Genomic DNA, 15,634 nt, shown 5'->3' with positions numbered 1-15,634 from the left:
CCCACAGAGGGGAGAAGGAGGGTGGAACAACTACTCAGAAGGAGATTGCAGAGGACTCTTTTATGGTTTTGCATTCAGGAACCAGTTGCATTGCCCATATGCAGTTCCAGTTGTAATGGTAATGTAATTTTGAATTTGAAGATCCCTTTGTGTTGGCAAAAGTAGCAGGTACTTAACACTTAGTAACTGATCAAGCCTCTGATTGGGGGAACAGAAGGCATGAACTTCTGTCTCCTGTTGACTGAAGTAACAGGAAGGAAGTGAAGTAGGCAATACTGTCTATATAAGAAAAGCCCCAGAGAAGCACAGTCAGAATTTCCTTGAGACTGAGATCTGGTGGCAGAACAGCTACAGAAGAATGTATAACTGATTCCTGAAAACTTATCTTGGTGGAGCTTCTTCTCAACAGGATTCCAGGAGCCCAGGAGCCAGGAGGTAGGAGCCCTGGAGACCAGGAGTCAGGAGGCCAGGTGACTGAAGCATGACTAGGATGCTGAGACTTTGTTTGTGGCTTGGTTGAGCCTTGAATTCCTTGGAGCAGAAATGGTGAAGGAGCTGACATGGACCAGACCCTGTGAATGCCAGTATGGAGCAGGACCTCCGCTGAGACCTGGTCAAGGAACTGGGAGCTGTCTGCCATTGAACCCAGATGACAGTCTGTAATGCCAAGCAAAGGCAACTTGCCAAGGTTCAAAATACTAGCATAGCTGCTTTCCATTTTATTCAGTGACAAATTAAGAACACAGAAAATTAAAATATAGCATAATTCAAAATACAGCATTCACCAAGTGTAATTCAATAATTTCCAAGTACTACTCCAACCCTGGACATTACATTCATTTAGTCAATGACAAAGTCCCTCTTCTAAGTACGACTCCACCATCACTTAGTCAATCACAAAGCCCCTCTTCTCAAATGGAGATTAGTTTCCAATGATAAACAAAGTACATTCATTTGGTCAGTCCCAGAGCACAAAATAAGTCAAAAGTTTCCCACCCTTGGATCATAACTGAATAGGCAATCTACAGTAGAGTTACAACAAGCTTAAGCACAGCATTTAATAACCAAAGAGAGGTCTTTTCTTCATCTTGAACCAAAACAAATTCTCAGCAATCTTTGTTCCTGGGGAGACAAAGCTTAGCAAGGCCACAAGATACATTGCCAGTGTTCTCATTAATTCATTCTGTGTCTGCAGAATAGTCCTAGGACCCCTGAAAACATTAGCAAAACCCTCTTCCAGGATTTCTGTAAACATACAACAAGAAAATCCTTCTGTAGGACTTCTAAACCAACAGCAAGGTTTCAGGACCTCTGCAACAACAGGACTAGCCTTCACCAGTGCGTGCAATTCACTTTCTATCCGCAGAAGAGTCTCAGGATCCCTGAACCAACAGCTAGGTTCCAAGACCTCTGCAGTAACAGGACTTTCCACCAGTGGATGAATCTGTCAAAACAGCAACAACACAGACAGACAAAGTACCAGCATAACAGCTATGTCTCCTCAGTCCTTGGCAGCTCTCAAAAGTCCTGGGCAGTTAGAATTGGCCCTCAGCAATCCTCTCCATCTTTTCTCTCTGCCTCTACAATGCTGCTTCCAAAAAATTCTCCTGCCTCTCTCTCTTCTTGTGCCTCTCTAAATTCACATCACCAGATCCTTCAAGTTCAGCCCTCTCTTTTCATGTCAACAAAGCCATCCCAAAAGTGGGATTCACAAGCAATGGGTTTTAAAACAATCAATCTAAAAACCAAGCCAATACAGGGGGATCTTTAAATTCCATTACTATTACATCCCACCCCTTGGGTCACTGGTAAACTATAATTCCATAACTACTCAGTACCCAAGGAGAGATCTTTTCATTTTGACTTGGGGCCTGTTCTCAGATTCCCTGGATCCCCTTCCATGGTCCTAGATTCTACCTAGATTCAACAGACTGCCACCTGGGTTCAATGGCAGACAGCTCCCAGTTCCTTGATCAGCTCTCTGTGGAGCCTGCTCTATACTGGCATTCACAGTGTCTGGTCCATGTCAGCTCCTTTACCATTTCTACTCCAAGGAATTCAAGGCTCAACCAAGCCACAAACAAAGTCTCAGCATTCTGGTCAGGCTTCAGTCACCTGGCCTCCTGGCACCAGGACTCCAGGGCTCCTGGCTCTGGATTCTGGGTTCCTGGGCTCCTGACTCCTGGATCCTGGGCTCCTGTCTTCCTGTCTCTGTGCTCTGGGTTCCTGGGATCCTGTTCAGAAGGAGCTCCACCACTTCCACAAATTCTCAGGACTCAGTTCTCCATTCTCTTTTAGCTGCTCTGCCACCAGATCTTGGTCTCAAGGAAATTCTGACTGTGCCTCTCTGGGGCTTTTCTAATATACTACTTCACTTCCTTAACTGTTCTTTCAGTAATCCATTCATTCTTTCAATTAACCCAGATGCTTTTGGATAATATGGAATATGATACCATGTTTCCCCAACAATAAGACACTGTCTTATTATGGTTTTTGGACAGAAAAACACCAGAGGGCTTATTTTCAGGGCAGGGCTTATTTTAATAAACATTGACAGCAATTTTAATAAACAGGTAAATGTGAACAAAAAAATGTACCTTTATTCAATAATGAATTCAAAAAAGAACAGGATGACGCACTCACTGCTGCAGCTCTAATTGGATGCAGCTCAGAGCGCGGCGTGTGTTTCACCCGGGGGGGGATGGTGCATACAGAGGGTACCATAATGTAGCGTGTAGCGCAGGGGATCACCTTCACTACAGTAGCAATATCAATAGGGCATATTTTAGGGGGAGGGCTTATTTTAGAGGAATCTTACACAGTAAGGGGAGGGCTTATTTTCGGGATAGGTCTTATTATTGGGGAAACACGGTATATCCATCCTATGTTGTTTAGTGTACAGTCTGGTGAATCCAGGTAGAATCTGGGACCATGGAAGGGGATCCAGGGAATCTGAGAACAGGACCCAAGTCAAAATGAAAAGACCTCTCCTTGGGTACTGAGTAATTATGGAATTCTGATTTACTAGTGACCTAAGGATGGAGGGTTTTGTATATGATGAATAAGTGACTGATTGTACTTTGAGTACTTTGACTATTGTTACTGATTAGTGACTGATTGAGTTAATCAAGACTTTGCCCCAAGAGTGGAAAACTTTGACTTTGTACTTTGATACTACTGAAAAGTGACTGATTGAATTGAGTGACTATTTTGTGACTGATTGAATTAACTTAAGAGTGACTATTTTTCTTTGAGAATATGTTGTGAATATTATATTGTGATTTTCTGTGATAACTTGAATGCTGTATTTTGAATTATGCTGTACCTTGATTTTCCAGGGATGTTTTGCTTTTGTTATGGAATAGAGTGATCACTATACTGAGTAATCCCAACTTAAAAAGCCTGTGCACAGTAGCATTTCTTCTGAAAAACTTTTGTGCATGGCATTACACCAGGTGACAATTAGATGGCAAAAAGTACCAAAATTATTCACAGCTTTAGGGGACAAGATACCCTGGTTGCAGTTCTAAGGTCAAGAAGAATGTTTGTGGTCACTCGTAGGGGACTAGGAATCCTGATCTCAATTCCAAAACAGAGGGAGACATTTGAAATTATGGCTTCTGGAGATCAGGGGAAGACCTTAAGGAGTGCTAGTACTGGCGGTTATAGGACCTATGTCCCTTCCCAGGTAAAGACCAGAACAGAGATCAGGAGAGCAGTGACAACACTTCTCCCTAGATCAAACCACCTTGGAAGCATCAAATAGCTATAGACACCCTAGACATAGCTATGAAAACTGCAGCATAACAGTCGGAAACTTGGGGCACTGAGTACACCCTGAAAGCAGAGATAAATTTTAATATAAAGTTAAATATAAATATATTTAAATAAATTTCAAATATAACTTTAAAATTTAAATAAAAATAAATATATAATAATAAAAATAAATATAAATTTTAATATAAAGATGTCAAGAAATATGCTTGAAAAAAATGAGTAAGAAACAACAACAAAAACAAAAAAGAACCTGACAAAAATGAGTTACTGTAGGGACAATGAAGATATAGACACAAGTCCAGAAAAATAAAATTATTTCCAAGCAGCTTCAAGCTAAGCTTCAAACAAAAAATGTGAACTGGTCATAAGCCTACTATAAATTCAAGGAAGAGCTCATTTTTTTTAATCATAGGGTTAGAGGAAAAATTGGGAGAAGAAACAAAAATGATACAAGAATATTATAAAAGGAGAGTCAACCAGTTTTCAAAGTTAATACAAAAAATATCAAAGAAAAAAACACCTTCAAAAAGAGAATTGGCCAAATAATAATAAAAAAAAATCCAAAGAGGAGAAGAATGTGTAAAAATGAAGAATTTTTACAAATGGAAAAAAGAGGTACACAAAATAACTGAATAACATAACTCCTTAACAATTAGAATTGCCAAATGGAAAAAGAGATACAAAAATTCACTGAAAAAATGTCCTTAAAAATTAGAATTGGGCAAGTGATAGCCAATGACTACATGAGACACTAAAATATGATAAAACAAAATCAAAGAAATGAAAAAAAAATTGTGAGATATCTCATTGGAAAAAACAAGTTGCCTAGAAAGCAGTTTGAGGAAAATTAATTTTAGAATTATTAGATTACATGAAAGACATGATAAAAAAAAGAGTGTGAACATTACAAAACATAAACAGGGAGGGCAGATCAAGGGAGCTCATAGTTAGAAGTAAAACAGATGTTGATGTGGGACAGGGTAAAAAGGGGGAGATAAAAGAATTAACATGATGCAAGAGATGGATGGAAATACACAGTTAATAATCAGGAATATGAACATGCGTTAGGTGAAACCAGCCTAAAATGGAAGTGGATACAACAATGTATGAATAACAAAATTCCAACAATATATATATATATATATATATATATATATATATATATATATATATATATATATATTTTTTTTTTTTTACAAGAAACACACTTGAAACTAGACACCCACAGAGTTGAAATAAAAGGCTGAAGCATAATCTTTTATGCTTTGGCTAAGGTAAGAGAAATAAAAGGTAGCAATCATGATCTCAGATAAAGCAAAAGAAAAATCAATAGAACTTAGAAAAATAGATACACAGGGACATTGCATTTTGCTGAAAAGGTACCATAGATAATGAAGTTGTATTAATACTAAACATATATACACCAAACGACACAGAAAAGAAAGGCTAAATGAGTTAAAAATAGACATCAAAATGATACTAGTAGAGGACATAAAACTTTACCCTCTCAAAACTAGATAAATTGAAGCATAAAATAGATAAGAAAAAGTTAAGGAGGCTAATAAAAATTTTGAAATGTTGTATATGATAGACCTCTGGAGAAAATTGATAAAGAATAGAAAAGATTATCTTTTTCTCAGGTGTAAATGATACCTTCACAAAAATTCACCACGTATTAGGGAATAAAAATGTCACAACCAAATGCAGAAAAAGCAGAAATATTAAATGAACCCCTGAAAAAAAGTGACTTGGTGAAGTGGAGCATAAGAATGAATTCCAGGCATGGGAAAGTGACAATGTAAAAGTAGAGAGACATGAAATGGAGGGTGATTTGTGTGAGGAACTGAGAGAAGGCCAACAGGCTGGATTAGAATGAAAAGGAGGGGGATAATTTCAAATAAATCTGAAAAGATAAGGCAGAGACATAATACTGCAGGACTTTAAAAGCCAACCAGATGAATGAATATACTAGAGGCAGCAAAAAGGCTCTGGAACTGATTGAGTAGGTGAGTCATATGGTCAGATCTGCATTTAAGGAAAACCTTTTGGATAGCAGTGTCCAGGACATATGTGTGGGGAGCCAACAAGGCCTGATCCAGGACTCAGATAATAACCCTAATAATAGTGTACTTTAAAACAAGAGCTCTTTGAGATGTGACTTTTTTGTTAAGTTAGCTCCTGAGTTCTTCATTATGAGTTACCCTTATAAGGATGTTGTTTGAATTCTGAGACCAACAGGCTCTTCCACAAAACTTTAGTTATTAGGCTCCTATGAAAATGCCCTTGATGATCATAGCTTTGACTTAGACCTTGAATCCACATCTCAAGAGCATCCATTGTAACATGACTGCATATGAAAGGAGTTAACTGACTCTTTCTAAGACTCTCTGGCACCTAGAGAACAAAGCCTTGTCAAATTACCTATTCTGTGCAACTTCTAGGATATAACAGAATGAGATAATGATAAGAATTTTTGAGTCTTTTTTGTCTCATCGCTCTATAAAAACATTGTCCTAAGAATCAATAAATGGAGTTCATGGTTTTTCCTTGAACTACCCACATGGCCTGGACATTTCTTGTTCATGTCTCTAAATCATACTTAGTGCTGGACACTGAGCAGCCCAAGGCACACATGAGTGGCAAAAACTTTTTTTCCCTTTATATCATCTTTCTTTCTTCTATTGTTTATTTTCATTTTTTAAAATAATTTATTTCCAAATTTTCTCTATCCTTTCTCCTCCTCCCAAATCATTGAGAAGATATGCAATATATCATTTACAGATATGAAGTCCTGCAAAATATATGTCCTCCTTTTCCATGTTACAAAGAATTTTTTTTAAGGCAAGAAACAAAACAAAACAAAAAAAAAGAAAGTGAAAAAAACCTCATTCTGTATGCAGAGTTCATCAGTCCTTTCTCTGGAAGCACATAGCACTTTTAATCATAGGTCCTGTGGAATTATCTTTATTGTATTGATCAGAGTAACTTAGCCTTTCACAATGGACCATAATTACAATATTGTTATTACTGTGTCCACTGTTGTCCTGCTTCTGCTAACTTCAAGTTGCATCAGATCATAGAAATCATCCCAGATTTTTTTTCCCTAAAAACATTCTGCTCATCTTTTCTCTTAGTACAATAGTATTTCATCATAATCATATACCATGACTTGTTCAGCCATTCCCCAATCGATGGACAGATCTCCAATTTCTAATTATTTATCACCGAAAAAAGAGGTGTTATAAATATGTTTTAAAACATATTTAGGTCCATTTGCCTTTCCTTTGATCTCTTTAGGATACAGAGCTAGTAGTAGCATTGCTGAGTAAAGGGGCATGCACAATTTTATAGTCATTTTTGCATGGTTTTAAATTATTCTCTGGAATGATTGGACAAGTTCAAAACTCCAATATAATGAATTAATGTACTTATTTTTCATCATGACTTCCAGCATTCATCATTTTCCTTTTCTGTTATGTTAGCAAATCTGATAGACATGAGTTAATAACACAGAGGAAAATTAATTTTCATTTCTCTAATCAATAATGATTTAAAACCTTTTATATGATTATTGATAGCCTTTATTTCTTCTTCTGAAAATTTCCTGTTCATATCTTTTGATCATTTATCATTTGAGAAATGTTTACCACTTTTTATAAATTTGGCTTTGTCGTCTATTTTCTTGAGAAACTGACTTTCATCAGAGAAAATTACTATAATATTTTCCTCAATTTCTTGTTATCCTTCTAATTTTGGCTATACTGATTTGTGCTAAAAAATAAATTTTATATAAACAAAATTATCCTTTTTATTTCCCAAGATCCTCTCTATTGCTTGTTTGCTCATTAACTCTTCTCTTATACTTAGACCTTAGAGGTTAAAATTTTCCATACTCTCCTAATTCATTTATGATGTTACTCACATATCTAAATCTTGGTCCCATTTTGATATTCTCTCAGTATACCATATTATATGTTGGTCTTGGGTGCATTTCTGTTAATTTTGAAATAATTTTGGACAAATGGTAAGTTCTTGCCTCAATAACTTTTATCTTGGGGTTTATCAAACATTATTTTGTTATGGTCATATGTAATTGTGTATCTCATCTATTTCACTAATCCATCACTCTATTTTTTAATGAGTACAAAATTATTTTCATCATTAAAAATTTATAATGTGGAGTAAATCTGCTTTTGCTAGGTCACATTCATTAATTCTCTGGATACTCTTGAACTTTTATTTTTACTAATGAATTTTGTTATTTTTTTCTAACTTTATAAAATACTTCTTAGATAATTTGATTGATATGGAAATGAAGAAATAAATTAATTTCATGAGATTTGTCATTTTTGTTGTATTGGCTCGATGTACCCATGAACATTTAATATTTCTTCAGTTGTTTCGACCTGTCTTTATTTGTGTGAAAAGTATTTTGTAATTTTGTTCATCTAGTACCTGGGAATATCTTTGCTGGTAGACTCCCAAGTATGTTACAATGTTACCAGTTATTTTAAAAAGAATTTTCTTTGTATCTCTTGCTGCTGAATTTTATTGGTAATATATAAAAGTGCTTATGATATACATGGCCTGAAAATACTGAGGCTGTTAATTATTTCAACTAGTTTATTTTTAGTTGATTCTCTATATATACATATTATAACATCTGCAGAGTGATGATTTTGTTTCTTCATTGTTTGTTTTTGTTCATCCAATTTCTTTTTCTTGTCTTATTGCTAAAGACATCATTTCAAATATGATATTGAATAACTGGTAATAATGGACATTCCTGTTTCATCCTTTCTGATTGGAAAGGTTTCTAGCTTATCCCCATTAGAGATAATATTTACTCCTATGTTTAGAAAGATGCTACTTATCATTTTAAAAAAGGGTCCACTGATCCTTCTGCTTTTTAGTGTTTTTAAAAGAATGGGTGTTGTATTTCATGAAAAGCTTTTTTCTGTATTTATTGATATAATTATATGATTTTTTTTATTGGTATAGTTGATCATGCTTATAAATTCCTAATATTGAACCAACCTTGTATTTCTAGTACAAATGGTACCTGATTTGGGCAACTAGGTGGTGCAGGGAATAGAGCACTGGCCCTGGAGTGAGGAGGACCTGAGTTCAAATCTGACCTTAGATACTTGACACACTTATTAGCCATGTGACCTTGGGCAAATCACTTAACCCCAATTGCCCTGCCTGCCCACCTCCAAAAAAGCAAAAATAAAATTGTATCCAGTCATAGTGAATACTCTTTCAGATATATTGCTATAATCTTCTTGCCAGTAATTTATATAATTTTTATCAATATTTATTAGAGAAATTATTCTATACTTCTCTTTATCTGTTTTTGCCATCCATATATTAGGTATAAAAACCAAATTTGTGTCATAAAAGGCATTTGGTAGGGTTTTTAAATCATTTTTTTAAAAGTTTCTATAATATTGAGTGTAATTGTTACTTAAATATTTAGTAGAATTCACTTCTAAATCCATCTGGTCCTAGAGATTTTTTTTCTAAGCTGGCATGTTGTGATAGATAATTTCTTAGACCCCTGTGTAATTTCAATTAATATTAATAAGTTTTATATGATCTCATAAGGTTAATGATGATAACTTCAGTATATTAGATTCCAGAGCTATGTGCCTAAGCACAAGAATGCTGATGACCAAACACAACATGGGTGCAGTATCCTAATGTGATATGAAAAGGATTCCACCTTTTTGTTTTTTGCATATCAGGACCACTCTCTCTTGGCCATCATGAGTAGGGGACCGTCTTATGAACACAGTCACCTGAGATGACTCCTAGCTTGCCCATCCTGTGATCACCTATGATGATACAACATGCCTGGTCATCCTGTAGACTCAAAAGTGAAGTCTATGAAACATTGAGACTCTTGATTGTACTTTTCCTCCTCTGAGTATCCAGGTATCAAACCCTATAAAAGTCAGACCTGGGGAATGGAGGTATTTCAGATTGTTAGGAAGGTCTGAGATACACTTTATTAGAGGTGACCATGGAAGTTTCAATAAGGTACAATTGCTTGGAGCACTGCCTTAGTGATTTTTCTTGCAAATTGGACAATTTTGGACCGTACAATGTTCAATTTCTTTTTCTAATATAAGGTTCTTTAAGTATTCTATTTCCTCACTACACCCAAAGGGCTATAAAAATGTTCATACTCTTTGACCCAACAATACCACTTCTAGGGTTGTATCCCAGACATCATAAAAATGGGAAAAAGAACCACATGTACAAAAATATTTGTTGCAGTTGTTTTTGTGGTGACCAAGAATTGTAAATAGAGGGGATGCCCACCAGTTGAGGAATGGCTAGAAAAGTTGTATTATATGAATAAAATGGAAAACCATTGTGCTATAAAAAATAAAGAATGGGGGGAGGCGGGGTCAAGATGGCAGAATAGAAACAGGACTTCCTCACAGCTCTGGCTCCTACCTCTCCCAATTCTTGTAAAAAATGACTCTAGTCAAATCTTGGAGCTACAGAACACAAAAATGACACAGAGGATCTAACTTCCCACTGAGGACAGGTTGGCAGAGCGGTAGCATGTGCCTAGCGCAGCTCTCTGGTAGCCAACCCCAGCCCCTCTTGAGCCAGAGATCTTAGGCCCAGTGTGGCTTGATCAGCCCCTGAGTGGAGGGACTTCAGATCACCAGCAGCTGTTATGGTTTCTAGAATTATCAACCCACAGATGCTAAGGACAAAGTGAGAGGTCAGTGCACTGTGGAATTTGACCCTGGGAATTTGGAGTGTGAACTGGCCTTTGCCCCCAGGGTGAAAAGAGGCTGAGGAGCCATGGCTGTGCAGCCATTGCCACATGGCAGCTTCAGTTCCTGGTCTGTAGATTGTAGGGGAACTAAGCAACCAGTCTTAGGGGTAATCATTCTTACTTCAACCTACTTGGATCTGGATTGCTGTCTAGGGTGGAGGTCCAGGGGATGTGTGATCAGCTTGCCAGAGTGTGTGGAGGATTAAGAGAGGGCACCCAACTAATAACTTCAGCAGCTGCAAAAAAGGCCAGAATTTGGGATAAAGCTCCCATTTCTGGTAGCAGAGTTCTACTGAGGCAAAAAGCCCCAGAGTCAAGTAATTGAGTGGCAACAAGAGTAGGCAAAGAAAGCAAAGCAAACAGAGCAACCCAACTTTACACTCCTATTTTGGGGACAAAAAGGATCAAAGCATGGAATAGGAGGAAGAGAGTGAAGTCAGAACTCCTGCACCAAAAGCTTCCAAGAAAAATATGAGCTACTTACAGGCCACAGAGGAGCTTAAAAAGGATCTTGAAATTCAAATAAGTGAAATGGAGGAAAAAAATTGGGAAGAGAAATGAAAATGATGCAATAAAATTATGAAATGAGTGTCAACAATCTGACTGAAGAAAATAACACCTTAAAAAATGACTAACTCACATGGCAAAAGAGGCTCAAAAAGGCAATGAGATAAATGCTTTAAAAAGCTGAATTTGCCAGATGGAAATAGAATCTCATAAGGTCACTGAAGAGAATCATTCTTTCAGAATTGGATTGGAGCAAATGGAAGCTAGTGAATTTATGATAAATCAAGATACTATTTAACTGATCCAAACAAATTAAAAAATAGAAGGCAATGTGAAATATCTCATTGGAAAAACCACTGACCTAGAAAATAGATCCAGGAGATATCATTTAAAAATTATTAAACAAGAAAGCCATGATCAAAAAAAAAGAATCTAGAAATCATCCTTCAAGAAATTCTCAAGGAAAATTACCCTGATGTTTTAGAACCAGAGGACAAAATAGAGGTTGAAAGAGTCTACTGATCACCTCTTGAAAAAGATCCCAAAAAGAAAATCCCTAGGAATATTATACCTGGGTTTTGGAGTTTCCAGATCAAAGAGAAAATATTACAAGCAGCCAGTAAGAAACAATTCCAATATTGTGGAAACAAAATCAGGATAACTCAGGACCTGGCAGCTTCTACATTGAGGGATAGAAGGGCTTGGAATGTGATATTCTGGAAGTGAAAGGATCTGGGATTAAAACCGAGAATGACCTACCCACCAAAACTGAGTATAATGTTCCAAGGGAAAACATGGCAATTCAGTGGAATAGATGACTTTCAAGCATTCTTAATGAAAAAAACAGAGTTGAATAGAAAATTTCACATTCAGATACAAGAAGCAAGAGAAGCATGAGAAGGTAAACAGGGAAAAGAAACCATAAGGAACTTATCAAATTTGAACTATTAACATTCCTACATGGAAAAACAATAATTGTAACTGATGAAACTTTTCTCAGTATGAGAATAGTTGAAGGGAATAGAAATATATATAGATATATAGATATATATATATATAGATATATGTGTGTATGCATGTATATGTGTGTATACATATACATACATAATTATGTCTATATAGGAGGGTACATGGGCATATGAATACATATATGAGTGTGTGTATATATGTTTACACGTATACATAGAGGGCAAAGGACCAATTGAATAAGAAGGGATGATACTTAAAAGGTGAAATTGAGAGGTTAGAGAGGAATATAATGAGAGGAGATGGGGTGAAACAGAATGGGGTAAATTATCTCATATAGAAGAGGGAAGTGAAAATTGTTACAATGGAGGGGAAGAAAAGGAAGGCAAAAGGGAATGATTCAATGTTATTCTCATTGAATTTGTGTTAGGGAGGGAATGACATACACACTAAACAGGGTATCTCACTCTACAAGAGAGTAGAGGGAAAGGAGAAGAGAGATGGGATAATGGAAGGGAGGGCAGCCAGGGCAGGGGGGAGAAACTGAAAGCACCCACTTTGGAAAAGGGAAAGGATCAAAGTAGAAAAATGAACAAGTGGGAGGTGGGACAGGATAGAGGGAAATATAGTCAGCATTCCATAATATATTGACTATGAAAATATTTTGCATAGCTACTCCTGTATAACTTACATTGAGTTGCTTATCTTGCCAGTGAATGTGGGTGACAAGGAAGGAAGGGAAATAATCTGGAATCGAAAGTTTTAAAATTATATATATATATATATATATTACTATTAATATTTTACATGTAAGTGGGAAATGAGATATACAGGCACTGGGGCATAGAGATCCACTGTGCCCTCCTGGAAAGTGGAAAGGGGAAGATATGGGAGAGAGCAGATTGGGGGAGGGGATATTCAATGGGAATGCTGTTTTGGGGTGGTGGGTAGGGAAAATTGGGGAGAAAATGTGTAATTCAAAATCTTGTGTAAATGAGTGATATAAACTAAAAAATAAAATGGAGGAAAAAAATGATGAATGGGTGGACTTAAGAGAAACTTGGAAAGATTTGTATGAACTAATGCTGAATAAGGTGAGCAAAACCAGGAGAACATTTTACACAGTAACAGCCACAGTGTGTGATGACTGATTTTGATATACTTAGCCCTTCTCAGAAATGCAAGGACCTAAAACAATTCCAAAGGATACATGATTGAAAATGCCAGTCAAATCCATAGAAAGAGCTTTGGAGTCAGAATACTGAACAAAACAGACAATTTTCTTTTTTGTGTTGTTTTATTTTTTTCTTTCTCATGGTTTCCCCCATTTATTACAATTCTTCTGTGCAACATAACTAATATGAAAATGTGTGTAATAGTAATATATGTGTTGAGCCCATATCAGATTACAAGCCATCTTGGGGAGGGAGGGGACAAGAAGGGGGAGAAAATTTTAAAGTTATGGTAGTGATTGTTGAAAACTAACAATAAATAATTAAATTAAAAATATTCTATTTCCTCAGGTGTTAATCTGTACAATTTGTAATTTTGCACATATTCACTCATTTCACTTAAATGGTCAGTTTTATTGGAATATAAAATGCAAAATTACCCCTAGTAATAGCTTTTATTTCATTTTCATTGGTGATGCATTCACCATTTTCCTTTTTATTTGCTACTGGTAATTTGGCTTTCTTCTTTCTTTTTTTAATTAAATTGATCAATAGTTTATCTTTTTTTATAAAAGCAATTCCTAATTTTATTTAAGATTTCAATGGTATTTAATTTTCAGGTTTATTAATCTCTCCCTTAATCTTAGATGTTTTATGTAGATATTAAACTAGAGATCTTCAATTTTATCCTTTTTTAGTTTTTATTTTTAGTTGCACATCCAATTCATTGAACCAGTCTTTCTTTTTTGATGTGTGTGTTTAACCATATACATTTTACCTTAAGTAATGTTTGGGCTACATTCCACCCATTTTAGTGTGTATTTTTTATTCATTCTTTTTCATTCTCTTTAATGAAATTATAGATTGTTTATATAATTTATTCTTTGAGCCACTCATTCTTACAGTTTGTATTTAGCTTCCAATTAAGTTTTTAATCTATGTTTCCATGACCCTTTAATAAATGTAATTTTATTGCATTATAATCTGAAAATTATTCATTTAATATTTAATATTTCTGCTTCTCTATATTTGGTTGCAAAATTATTATGCCCTAATAGAGTCACTTTTTGTGAAGATGTGATATACAGTGGAGAAAAAGGAATACTCCTTTCTATTTCCCTCTGATTTTTTTCAGACTTCTATTATAGCTAACATTTGAAAGATTCTATCTATCTCCTTAACTTTTTTTTCTTATTTTTCACCAGAATTATCAAGTTCTGAGAGGGGAAGGTTGAGGTCCTTCACTAGTATAGTTTTATTGTCTACTTCCTCCGGTAATTCATTTAACTTTTCCTTTCAGAATTTGAATGTTATGTAAAATGGTGCATATATTGTTAGCACTGATATTATTTAATTTTCTATGGTACCTTTTCAGCAAAATGTTTTTTCACCACATATCTCTTTGAATTAGGTCTATTTTTTTTCCCTTTTGTTTTATTTGAGAGCATGATTGCTACCCCTGTCTTTTTTTTTTACTTCATTTGAAACCTAATAGATTATGCTTCAGCCCTTTATTTTAACTGTTTCAAGTATGTTTCTTGTAAATGGTATTCTGTTGGATTCAAATTTCTAATCCACTCTGCCATCCACTTTCATTTTATGGATGGCTTCATACTATTCATTCACAATTGTGGTTACTAACTGTTCATTTCCCTCCATTCCATTTTCTTCTCTTTTTCCTTCTTTCTTTTGTATCTTGTCCTACATCTTAAGTCTGCTTTTCTGCCTTTTTATTTAATCTACCCTCCCTTTTGTTGCTTTACTCTGTCTCTTATCCACTTCCCCTCCTTTCCTACAGGATAATAGAGAAATCAATGCCCATTTGAATGCATGTGTAATTCTTTTTTTGTCTTTGAACCAATTTAGATGTGAGTGACATTTAAGCATTGCTTGCCCTTGCTCCATTATATCCCCCTTTTCTCTAAAAGCATGTGAGATAATTCTTTCATTTTTAGTCCATACATCATTCATTTCCACAAGATTTTGAGTTACACATATTCTCCTCATTTTTCTCCTACCCACTACCCCAAAACAGCAATCCCACTGAATATCCCATTCCCCAATCTTCTCTCTCCTACATCTTCCCACATTCCCCCTCCAACTTTCCAGTAGGGCACAGTGGATCTCTATGCCCCAGGGCCTCTATATCTTATTTCCCAGGTGCATGTAAAATAATAATAATAATAATATATACATACATTTTTAAAAACACTTGATTTTAAAACTTTGTATGTCAGATGCTTTCCCTTACTCCCTTGTCACCCACCCTTACTGGGAAGATAAGCAATTTATTATAAGTTATACATATAGGTTATACATGTGTAGCTATGCAAAACTTTTCCATAGTGGATACATTGTGAAAGACTGCCTATATTTCCCTCCATCCTATCCCACCGCCCACTTGTTCTATTCT

This window comes from Petaurus breviceps, unplaced genomic scaffold (genome assembly GCF_028583685.1).
Source record: "Petaurus breviceps papuanus isolate PSGF00001 unplaced genomic scaffold, PetGlider_PUasm1.0 90730, whole genome shotgun sequence".
Lineage (NCBI taxonomy): Eukaryota > Metazoa > Chordata > Mammalia > Diprotodontia > Petauridae > Petaurus > Petaurus breviceps.
Note: the sequence above shows the minus strand (reverse complement) of the source record.